Source organism: Macrobrachium nipponense, chromosome 29 (genome assembly GCF_015104395.2).
Source record: "Macrobrachium nipponense isolate FS-2020 chromosome 29, ASM1510439v2, whole genome shotgun sequence".
Taxonomy (NCBI): Eukaryota; Metazoa; Arthropoda; class Malacostraca; order Decapoda; family Palaemonidae; genus Macrobrachium; species Macrobrachium nipponense.
The window spans coordinates 48215698-48228901 of record NC_061092.1 but is presented as its reverse complement, the minus strand read 5'-3'; the positions used below and the strand labels follow the sequence as shown (position 1 = coordinate 48228901).

The 13204-nt window shown below is 38.8% G+C and overlaps 1 protein-coding gene across 2 annotated transcripts in view; it reads right to left on the bottom strand.

The window, feature by feature from the left end:
* Window positions 1-13204, bottom strand: part of LOC135206270 (histone demethylase UTY-like) — a 265727-nt gene that overhangs the window by 19829 nt on the left and 232694 nt on the right. The gene's annotated exons all lie outside the window — the stretch shown is intronic.

Here is a 13204-nt window from a genome sequence, read left to right as displayed (position 1 = left end):
GTCAATTACTTTACAGCATTATTTATCAACTTAAAAGCCATACATATGCTTAAAAATCACGAGTCTGTAAAAAATTTTAATCAATATAACAAACTAAGAAATACAGGAAAGATATGGAAAATAATTATTGTCCCCTAAAAACCGCTTCCACAAAGGATAAAGTGTGGTCTGTTATATACGATACGAAGCATTTAACCTCAAAACTAATCTTATCTAATCTAATACCGCAATATTCACATGTCAGCAATGCGAGCTTTTATATTCACGTACTTCCAAGGTCGATAGTTGATCGGGGCACAGTCACTATTCAAACAGAATAACCATAACTTTTTACCTTTTTGCAAGGAGTATCTACCGAGTGGAGAGGGTACTGTATTTCGAACGCAAAATGGTGAACAACTTCTAAGACAAAGACAGTAAGTAGGCATCGCTGCCAGCTTGAATCAACCTACCGACGTTGAAGCTGCGGACCCATTTCCTCTAGACCGATATACAGTAATGAATAACCTCCTTAGATGTCGTTGTAACTTAGCTAAGAGGGTTAAGCCACTCGTTGCAAAACTCAAGGGTTCACACGAGAGAAGGTAAACAAAAGAATGGCGATAAAAAGACTGACGTTAGTAACAAATACTTCAAAAAATATGACAACAATAACTGGCAAAATGCAACCCCAACCTCCTTCACCAGTGACTATAAACCAAGATGACACCAATGGTGAATTGAACTTCATTTACAGCTACAGGAGTCTGGCACCGATATTCTAGCAAGACATTGTTCTGGTAATTTGGATATATATACAAGTTATGATACTTACACTGTGCCACAATCATTAAATGACTTCACATTCACAAAGAAAACAGGTCCCGATGGCTGTGTTATTAACACACAACACACACACACGCATACAATGACTAAGGAGGTACGAGTGATGAACAGCACTGGATAACTACGTATTTAAGCAGATAAGAAAAATACGCCAAAAACTAAAGTCCAAACAATTTGACAATTTACAGTCAATATTTGTCAACAATTTGACAATTTACAGTCAATACTTGTCAACAATTTGACAATTTACAGTCAATATTTGTCAATGTTACGATATCAACTTCATGGTAATTAAGAAAATTGAACCTGAAATTAAGATTACTCGTAGGTGACTATGGGAACAAAGAATAATGTTAATAAGAATTCTAAATACAGAGTAATGTTGCTATCAAGGAGTAAACTCCTTAAGCACTGCCGACAGTTACTGTACTCCGTTAACTTCTCAGACGGTTAGAAAACTAAATTGCTCCCGTGATACCCAAAATGCCAGAATTTTTGTCAAAATTATTTGAAAACTGTCATAAAACTGCATATAAATGGTTATCTGGTATTTACACCACGACGTGCAGCACTCTTTAATAATAAGCAGAAGTCACGTGCGAGAATAATTATTACTGACATTAGTTCTTTCAGAAATAACTGATCACGAGGATTATCGGTTAAGCTCAACTCAACGTGGTAACAACCATTAAAACTGACCAAATACAATGGCATGTGTGTAGGTGCCGAGCACACAATCAAGAAAAGAAAACTCTCCTACTGAGTAATGAGGTCGACTGGCGGTATTTGTACATTCAATCTTTCCCTTCAGTATTCTCAACTCAACATTAGAGGAAATGTCAAACTGACGAACGCTGACAATGCTTCGAGTCTATTTAAAACATTCCCCCTTTACACTTAATAATTCCCTGTAGTTACTTACAAATACAAATTAAACCATGAGCATTGGATACTGCGAAGATAAAACCACCAGACAAGTAGGTAGTGTAACCAAGGAAGAAAATAAAGACGATGTATGAAAATGTTTGAATGGTGTATTAACACATGAAAAAGCGTCCCGATCTTTTCGCTTGAAGCGTCGAGCGTTTATGAATAAATCATAAGCTGAGCTTTAATGTCCCCCCACATCCAAAGGTACCTACATAAAGAATCACTACAATTATTGATTAATGGCTGTCTATGTACATGCCACTGGGGCGGACCTGACTGGCCAGATCACACCCTCATTTTCTCACATTCACAAGAGTCTAGTTTACAAAAATCCTTAGCTGGAATAATGAGCTACTGCAGTAAATAATTTCAGCAGTACGGTATGTTGATTACAAAATAATTCCAAATTATTATAAAGTTTCAAGTTTATAAAAAAAATTATACTGTACAAAGGTACTCTGATGAAAATGTTGAACAGCCAACAGGCAATTAGTCTTTAAAACGTCGCTTACGTACTTACTGAGAAGGATGGCAATTACTGACTACCTGCTCCTTCAAAGGGCGAAGGGAATCTGAGAGGGATATGCAGTAAGTTAAAGGCAAGAGCCGTGATACAAATCAAGAGATTTCGTGGCCGGAAACTGATTCACTCACACTTGGGAGTAGGGCTAAGTTCCGTTGAGTCGTTTTAAACTTTCATATTGCAACACTTCTCCCCATCACCAAGGGGATGCAATCCCATACCAACATCCCAACAACGCCCCCCCCCCCCTTTTTCGACATCAATCGGGTACCTCCTACGGCTAATTCCTGGTGAACTCCATAACATTACAATGTGTCACAGGTATTCCAGGAAGTAAAATGGAATGCGACTAACTCTTACTACTACATCCTTGTACACCTGCTTCCGGCTGGTCGTCTTTCAAACTATGACGATACATACTATCTTCGATTACTGAAAACATCTCTTCGTTTTCTTATTTGGGGCCATTCGGGGCCTCTCAAGAGCCAGATCAACCTATCACCGGCTATGAGGTTCACATCCGGACAATGTTTTGAGTATGCCAAGAACGACGTCTGGTTAGAACGTTATTACATTAAACAAACATACCAACTAATATATATATATATATATATGCCAGACTTGAAAGTGTCCCAAAATCATGAAATGCAAAGAAATAATCGTCTACTCATGAAGCCTAGCTAACAATAATGAAAAGCAAAACAAATATTTAAAAAAGTGTGTGTCAGAGAGAGAGAGAGAGAGAGAGAGAGAGAGAGAGAGAGAGAGAGAGAGAGAGAGAGAGCATATACTACAATTCTCCCTCCTGGCAACGCACATCAACAGGTGGCAATCAACATACCGGATACCCTAGTGCCACCGCCTATCCCTCAATACCCTTCCCCCAAACCAAATGTAGCCGTCCACGAACACGGCCCCAAAATATAGTTTAAATTAATTTTAGTCTAAAAAGCACTACGCTTTCAAGTCAGCACGCCACTGAACATGAAACGGCAACGCATTTCCAAAACAGAAATATTCAGTCATCAAAGCTCTGAGCTAAATCTGAGGTTGATTAATATCACACAGCTTCAGCCTAGATGATCACCTCCCCCCAAGGTCCTTTCATCCATAGCGCCAACTGGAAGTTGGCTGCGGTATTTAAAAGTTCTTGACAACCATCGTATTTTACAGGTAGATACCATTCTGCATGGGTGTTCCATGATCTTGCCAAGCAAAAACCATGGGACATCACAAATTCCAGTGATGTAGAACCCTATCCTTTGGCGTCTACACGAACTGGGGTATGCTATCTCTTTATAATCCTTGTAACAGGAGTTTACATCGTTATAAGGCAAAGTTTTGCAAATTTATCAAAGCACCTGCAGCCAAGGATACCTGAAAAATAATAGACAACACCGAGCATGTAACACGGGCCAGAATGCAGCACGGAAATTAATACTATGGAATGGGATCCCAAAGTACTTTCATCTATATGTAAAGACATTCTCGAATCAAGTCTAAAGGATACTGGAGATACAGCAAAGATAAGTGACCAATGAGAGGTTCCTTTACCAAGAGGTAACTGAAAATTACTCTCTCTCTCTTTCTATCTCTCTACATTCCCAAAAAGTTACAAAAGTTCGAGATAACAAAATTCTTACTTCATCCCTACTGATGCTGAATAATACCCAATAAATTGCCATGGTTCATTCTTTAATATATAATGAATCTTCACCTTAAAGACAGTGTACGCACAAGCAAATTTTACACACACACACACACATATATATATATATATATACACACACACACACACACACACACTGTATCCTGACCAACTTAGAAAATTGTGTTTATATATACTGTATCTTGACCAACATAGAAAATAGTTTTCATACTGCATCTTGAGCAACATAGCATAAGTACCGTCATAAGAAAGAAAAATGTATAGTTAGCATAAACAACATTAACGTCTACTCTGCAAAACTCAACGCAGGTTACCTTCAGGGTGCAAATCCCTTTTCTTTCACAACGAATACTCAAATATCTCTATATTCAACAGATGCGGGGTAGTGGGGGGAGGGGAATGTGACTTTAAAAAAAAAAATTAATCTGCTGATAGGATACGGCCACGTCCTGTCTGCTTATTGCTATCACTTCACAATTTGTGCCATTTATCAGACAAGAGTTGTAAAAGTGATTACACCTAGTGGCGTGTGTGTAATATATATATATATATATATATATATATTATATATATATTTATATATATATATATATATATATTAGGTTCAAAGGTGAGCTCAGCCGGTTCCACGTGACCAACTTAACAAGAATTCTTTACAGTGACTTTCAAGCTAATTTTTTAAAACTAAATAATCTTTTCAGTCATGCACCCTTTTAGTAGGCTGTTCCCTAGAATAGTCAGTAGTGCTGTCTTGGCATGAAGGTGGACACAAGAACCAAGTTTCCAGTCATGACCCTTCTACTTTTTTTTTTTTTTTTTCCTCCCCCCTTTTCACCAAAAAATCAAACCTACTAAACAGTGAAACTGATCCATTTCAGACTATCAAGCACGGAGTTAACCTCACAAACTTACCCATACCTTTGGCGTTTCAACTTATTAAAACTAAATTTGTTGGTGCCAAATAAGCTGAATTGATCTCCACTAAATAGTAAAACTTATTGCCTTTACACCCTGTTAAGAGTACACTAAAACAAATAGCCTTTACACCCTGTTAAGAGTACACTAAAACAAATAATCTATTTCCAAACAACCCTCAGAAAAAGCAATACTTTACAAACGCTGTTTACAGTTTACCCACCTAACCTTCCACAAAGGCTACTCAGTTGTCGACAAGGTCGCACCAGAGGGCAACCCCGCATTGCCACAACAATGACTACACCCAGTTTCCCTTTGTTAAGAGTAATATCACAACCTTAAAGATAAAACATTTATGAATGGAAGAAATCGAGGCAATAACACGCCTTCTGCTGAGACAAAACAGATTTAAAGGAGCAATTTCCTCATCCCGTTAAAAGGCAACAAAAGTGAGTGAAGTATGAATACTGAAGGATAACGGCAGCTCACTGGTACTAAAGTGAGGGAGGGGAAGTGAACACGAATAGGGAGGGGGGGGGGGGGTGACGCGGCTGCTCGGTACTCGGTCGGTGGGGAGAAGAGAAGGGGGAAGTAAGCAGAGGGTAGCAGCTACTAGTTAGCTTCATCGAGAGACAGAACATCCATGGAACTCTATTGTTCTGAGCGGGAACGGCCCAACATCATTTCAAAACAGTTCATTGGTGATGGAAAGAAAAAAGGTCTGCTACAACGAATCTAATAAAAAGCATTCGAACATAAGAAAAAATGCCAGCAAACACAGCTGAGTTTACATAATGTTTTCCGATGGCGAGTGACAGAGAGCGAGACTCCTACACTGCATTCCAAAGACGATTCACAACACAGCGTTGAACGAACTCTGTAGGGTGAACGAAAATCCCCGCACCTAAGTAAGTTATGTAAGCTAATCCCCCTTGGCGTATATCTGGTAACACTGACTTCTGGTCTATACCATTCTTTCAAGTTCAATCGAAAATGCTGAATCAAGTTTTTATCTTGAATGCATTACAACAGAAAGTAAACGTTTTACTTGTTAATCCGTACGTTACAAGCAACTGAACGTTCCTGTTGACTAGTCACTTGCTCCAAAAAGAGGCAACATCACAAGCAAGGGGGAAGATCCTGACAATGGAAGCAATGGCCATTTAACGGGGATGGGGCACTGGTTTCCTGCGGGGAAGGGGGAGGGAGAACAAGCACCTCGTGCATGCAACACAAAAAGTTTAACAGCTGAACTGGATTTAAATGCCTCCCCTCCCGCTCCTAGGTCCCTTCCACTTTTCCGAAACAGGTTCGAGAGAGAGAGAGAATCCTAGACTCATGCCATAGCCGATTAAGCAACAAAACAAATACAAAGGGAAACAAATGAACATACTCTTATCTGCGTTTCATTGCTCAAATAATTCAACCTACCGTCAAAGTTTGCACAAAAATAACCGATTAAAACATACCATACAACAAAGTTTGTGAAACCATTACAAGCGTGTGTAAAGACCAAAGGAAATTAGCACCACCCAGTATGGCAAGATTAAAGCAAAAACAAAAACACAACTACACAATTACAATGACAATTATCACTACCACTAAAATCTTTCCGCACAACACAAAACTTAATAAAAAAAAAAAAAAAAAAACTCTGTGTAGGTTACTAATACGTCCTACATTCCTATTGTTTAGTAACTACAGCAATGTAACCAAAGGTGTTCTCTAGGGTAGCTTTCTTGGCCTATTACTTTTCATGTCATATATTGACAATGAAAACTTGCTTTTCTTGTGCAGACCGATGTAACTCTCCCTGCACTATAATCGCTAATCATTAACTCAACTATAATTAGTGCATGGTGCTGATTTTGAGGGATGAAGTCAACAGGACATGTAGGTTACAATCCTCCACGGGTATCATTAACAGCACACTACGTAAACTGAACTCATTTAAAATTCTAGGAGTAATTCTTGATTGCAAATTCACTTCAGATTAATATATAAAATCTCTCATCAACTGCACAAAAACACACCGGAATGAAGGGACTTTTAAGATTGTCGATCCTGAGGATAAGTTTAATACCATTGATGATGATTCCCTGTTGGGTCTTGGAAGCTGACAAACATTAAATTAGGGGCCAAAAACAAAATCACAGAATTTTTTTATCAATGATCAAGAAAACCTTTGGCAACGTCATTCAGCTGGTTATGTGCATGCTGTATAAGATATTAATAACGTGGTTCTTTCCATCAACTGCAGTCGGATCTATCAGACTATATATTATATCACATAGTATTAGGTGGGTGTGTTTGCAGTGTCTGCGTAGACGCTTGCAAGCAATTTTTACCAGGTTTTGTATTAGCAATAAAAATGGTTTTAAAAATCAAACTATTTTTACATAAAGTACACAGATGAGTGTCGAAACGTTTATATAATTTCATGTAACATATTATCTTGATTCGCCAGATGACGACAATTACAAATGGCTCACGAGACTGGATGAAGCCAAATAATTTCCTCTAATTTCTTCATCATGCAAATGTTCAGAATATGAGGAATACTTCTGCGTAGTCAGGAGAAAATATGGGGAAAACATGGTTTGATTACCAAGCCCAACTCATTTTACAATAATTTGTTGGGGAATAAAGTTAAATATATATACTAAAGTTAAATATATACGGATACTAATGTTATATGAGTATATGCTTGAATACATGCAATACGGACACAAAACGCATCAGTAGGAAACACACACGGGATGCATGCGCTTAATACAAATATTTCATTGAAAATGGAGCAACAGCAAGAAACACATGAAACATATGGCAGGCGAGGATGTTCCCTTATAAATGCGTCTGCGAGCGTTCTCCATCTCATCTCTCAAGGCCACCATGCAATTCCTGACTGACTGGCCGTCTGGTGATGAGCACTGCCCAGCACCTGTTCTTCAGTGTTCGCACTTTTGTAACAAAGATCAGTATCTGCCACAACACTTTATATATATAATATATATATATATATATATATATATATATATATATATATATATATATAGACACACATACCTTGCAATCCTTTAAAAGTAAAGTTAATACATGACACATGAATCATAGTACATACTTAGGATATTTACTTATCAAAACTTTTTTCCAACAAAATTTAATGACGCCAAGTGCACAAAATGATCAACGTAAATTTCTTCTGTCAGCCTTGATTCTACTACGTATATAAATAGATTTAACTACCTTCACATATTATCAATTAGAATTAGTCAATACTTAACTACTGGCAAGACAAAGGAAAAGTCATGTCCAAATAGTAACGTGACTGTGCTTGAACATGTTTACCTCCTCTTTCCAATCGAGAACCACTGAGTGATTTAGCCTGTTCCTCCCTAGCTAAGATATAACTAATATCCTATTTTTTTCCTTTAAAGCATAATTCCTCTTCAAAGGCATTAGAAAACACCACAACGTAATACTTCAGTCCTTGGAAAATAACTATTTTTAATATAAGTCCGACCAAACAAAATCTCACATCACAACGTCTTACTAATACTAAAACATTTCATGAAACAACATTTCCTGTACTATTAGTCACCGAGTCCTTATGCTTTTGAGAAAGGTGGGTCAACAATTTACTGCACAGATTCATTTAGCAAGTCACAAGAAGCAAATTTCATCAGTGCAACATACCTATCTGTCTTATCTAATCACAATCAGAAACGACGTGGCTTTTGAGGTGTTTTGAGGAAAGATGACTTAAACCCCACTCCGGCTAAAGCACGTGAAAAGGTTTGAGAGCGGGAATTTTCGTAATACGAAAAAAAAGTCCGGAGGGCATATAAGGGTCGAAACGGTATAGGCCTAATGGCAGTAAGTAAAGCTATGAGAAGGGGAACTCAAAACGGCCGTTAGAGTTAGACCCGACCCTACAACCTTACCCTCCCTGAAAAGCCCCTACAAACCCATCAAGGTTTCGATCTTGACAAATAGTATACCTAACCATTCACGCTCTTAATTACTAGTACTTCTCTCGATCATACCCGAAGGGAAACTATCATGCCTTAGTCACCACTGATATTACCAAGTTGTATTCAGCTTTAAATTTAGGTATAGACCTAAATATATCTCTGCCAAGAAGCGTACCTCGTTAGGTTATACAACACGCGAAACCGTTCACTCACCCATGAAAATAACCAAACACAGTGTACCTAGTAAATTCATCAGCACAAGAAGACTTGCCAAGAATATCAACAAAGCAAATTATGAAGCATTCGTCGAGCGAGGGAGGGAGAAAAAAAAAATTAAAGTTGTCCGCAGTTTTCACGAGAATTTTATCTTCTGGACGGGGAAGGCGCCGTTGCCATATTGTGCTATGGGCTTACATGCACGCCAACAACTTGCTTATGCTAGGCCTACATCATGCTATCTCCAAACATGCATATTTTCTGTTCAACATCACATCGGGATAAGGGCAAGTTCGGCAATTTCAAAAATTCGCTCATCAAAATATATATGTAAAAAATAAAGAACCTCTAAATAAATAAATAGCAAGAGGTGCGAGAATGGGGAAGGCAGCGTTGCCACAAATCTTTCCGAGAGAGAGAGAGAGAGAGAGAGAGAGAGAGAGAGAGAGAGAGAGAGAGAGAGAGTCGGGGAACGACCGACCAACCACCAGAGAGAGCGAAGGCTAGCAGGCAGGCCGGGTCCCCACTACGACGGCGTCGTCGCTTTTTGATCACGTACACCACCAAATTCTGTCCTTAATTGTCACATTTTGACACGGAAATAGAACACTCATTCCCTTACACTAAACTACAAGCAAAACGAAATATTAAAACAACAAGAACGGGAATACTTACTAAATATTAACAAGTGACGAAAGAATATCGGAGTGTTTTTGGCTGGCGGAGACTATCTTGAAGAACATGAACACACAAAATCTGATGGCAGTATATCCCTGAATGACTTCGTAAAAACATCTACACTCATACGCGCACATACACTGGCAGTGAAGTAGCAACGAAATAAATATTTTTCCTTCACATGACACTATAAACTAAAGTATAAATAATCTTCACTTGAGCACTTTTTTAATCATTACGAGAGATCATATGCGGGCAGTGATACAACTAGTCATACTGAAGAGAGAGCGACAGGCAGAGACAGAGAGAAGCCCGGCTCGAGGAAAAAGGGAAACGTCTCGAGAGATGAAACGGCAGTCTAATGGCAGTATTAAAGATTGGCAGGTTCAAGTTAAGTAACGTTGTTATATATTCATTCGGTCTTTGTCCTATAACGGGCCCGAGAGAGAGAGAGAGTGAGAGGGCGCACACACTCACGCCACACACGGTTGGTCGGTCACTCAACTCCGTTTACAGCCTCAGCCTCTCCAGGGGCTTCCGATTTCCCTGGTCCTTTCGCACACTTCGTTTGCGTTCTGTACTGGCCCTTGAGGACACACGAGGGCGAGCTAAGCACTTCTAAGTTTGGCAGTTAGAAGCACGTGGGATGGCACGTGCAAAAAGGAGTTCTAGGGTCCTTGTCCCGTCCCCGTGGTCCGCACAAACCCCCAACACACTCCTATCCTCTCCTTTGCCGATCCTTCCGCCAGCCACACTGAAATGTCTGTTCTGTTGGCTGACGGTGCTGCTGCCGAGTCGTCGTCCTCCACCACCGCAACCATGGCTCCCCCTACCCACCCCCCTAATATCGTTTATTAACTTGCAGCTTCCCATGGAGATTTCACTATATATCACTTGCGTATTACCGAATGGTGTGGGCAATAACGATATAACATACTATGAGGACAGTACTTGTAAGTTGTGGCTTTGCAAAATAACAGAAACAACATATGTTGGAGATCGTATCGTGTGCCTGGCAGCAAGGCTCCGTTGGGTGGCGGTGACTGTGGGAGAAAAGGAGGAGGAGCGGTTGTGTGAGGAGAGAGAGCGTATTGATCCCCAGGTGAGGCAGTGGAACGAGTCTCCCCTTGGGTACAACTCAACACTCGAAGCCTTGAAGGCCAACCACCGGGGTTTTTTTCCCGAGTAAGGACTGGGGCATCTACAGTCATTCTGTCCTTTAATTACCTTGGAACATAAGGGCTCAACTGACTTAATCTAATAATAACTTGAGAACCATTTTATCCCTGAGTAATGAATATGCAACTACTTAGGTAAACAAATACTAAGTTCGAATATTCTTAAACTTTCTGGTGAGAGAGAGCGCGCGTGCACACACACACACATTATATATATAATATATATATATATATTATATATATATTATATATATATATATATATATATTATATATAGTCCATAGTTATATAGTATGTGCATCGTACCTGTTTCTCCTGTAACCATCCCACCACTGCCATTCCGATGGTGCGGACTCCAAACCAAACATACACAGCTGTTGGTATTTTTCTTGTTACCTGTGCCTGTCCCTCTTTCTCTCTCATTCTCCTTCTCAAACTCAACCAACCCTTTTAGTGACTTCACCACCCGTACCCACTCCTACCCCTTACAAAAAACCCTACCTTCCAGCCTCCCACAACTCCGAAACTACCTGCCATACAATCGCCACCCGCAATTTCTACCTGAGAGTCAGTCACCTACGGCGAGAACCCAGAGGAAAAGCCACAACTATAAAATGGATTTCAGCTATACTTGTTTCATATAAAAGTACAAATCTTATGAATGTTAATGTTTTCATCACTGGCAAAATGAATTTGGTTGCACTCAAACCTAAAACTAACATTAATTTCCTTGTAACAAAAAGCGATATTTTATAGAATGAAAACTATTAAAGAACCCATTTTCAAAATTAAGCAAAAGATATTGGAAAAAATGAATTAAGGCCAACTTTACAAACCACTAACAGTTTCCGGTACCTTGCAAGATTTACAAAAAAACTGCCTGGAAATTCCTAACCTTTTTCCGGTGAAACGATATAATTTACAGCGAACTGAAAGTTCACTAATGAGAAAGCCAATGTGGCAAACACGTTGCCTATAATCTCTGAAACACTTAATTGAAAATGAAAATACTATTCTTTTTATTTCACAGTTTATTTAACTTGTTGACTTACCGATTTGTCTTTTAAAATTATAGCAAAAGTTTAAAGTCCATAGAAATTAATATATATATATATATATATATATATATATATATTATATATATATATATATATATAATATATATGTGTGTGTGTGTGTGTGTGTATGTGTGTGTGTGAGAAGGTGTGTGCGTGTGCGTATGTTTGAAAAGACAGAAAGGAACAGTTCCCGAGAGTGAATATACATAAAGCTCCGTACCTTTCCCTGCTCCGATAACTCTAGAAAACTCTCCTTAAAAGCTTGGATATGCAATCCATAAAATTTGGCCCTGACTTTCTTCAAGTATAAGCGGACCTGCCATTATTTATGTAAAAAAGAGAGAGAGAGAGAGAGAGAGAGAGAGAGCTGGTCAAGCATCTTTCATTAAAGAACTCTTGAAAAAAGAAGATAAGGTTGACGAGACATCGCAAAAAAATAGCTTCACTGCCTCTTTTCTAAGTGGAAAGTTGTTAGGTCTAAACTATAAATTAACTTTGTAATTAACAGTAAACTTGCATAATGCATTCACACATAACCACTGCACAGTAAGCTATCTATCTATCTATCATCATATCTATCTATCTATATATATATATTATATGTATAAAAAAAAAAATATATGTATATGCATACAAACATATATATACATATACTATATATATTATATATATATTATATATATATTATATATAGAGAGAGAGAGAGAGAGAGAGAGAGAGAGAGAGAGAGAGAGGTGGCGTCACAGAGTACAAGTTCCCGGTTCTTTTAAGTTCATCCCCACTGCCTGAGCTTGACCGAAGTTCAAGCAACACATACACTTGGGTCGACTGGTCGCCGGTTGGACTATATATATTTATGCTTTATGCTTATTATTGGTGTATTGCATGACAGATAATCAAGGATAAGAACTGTTGACTGAAACAAATTATGAGAGAGAGAGAGAGAGAGAGAGAGGAGAGAGAGAGAGAGAGAGAGACGGCAATCGCAAGAAGAAATTGTCTGTGGGAGGTGGACGGGCAAAAGGTGATAGAAGGATGGGAGGAGGGGGAGGAGGGAGGTACTGGTAGGAAGAACAGGACCAGTTACACCGGAAGCACAGGAATGTTGCATGAGCTGGCGGTGAGAGAGAGAGAGAGAGAGAGAGAGGTCGACCTTCCTGGAATCTCATTATTTCTTTTACCTTTTGGCTTACGCCTAACCACTAATTATAAAAGATTTCGGAGAGAATACATCATGA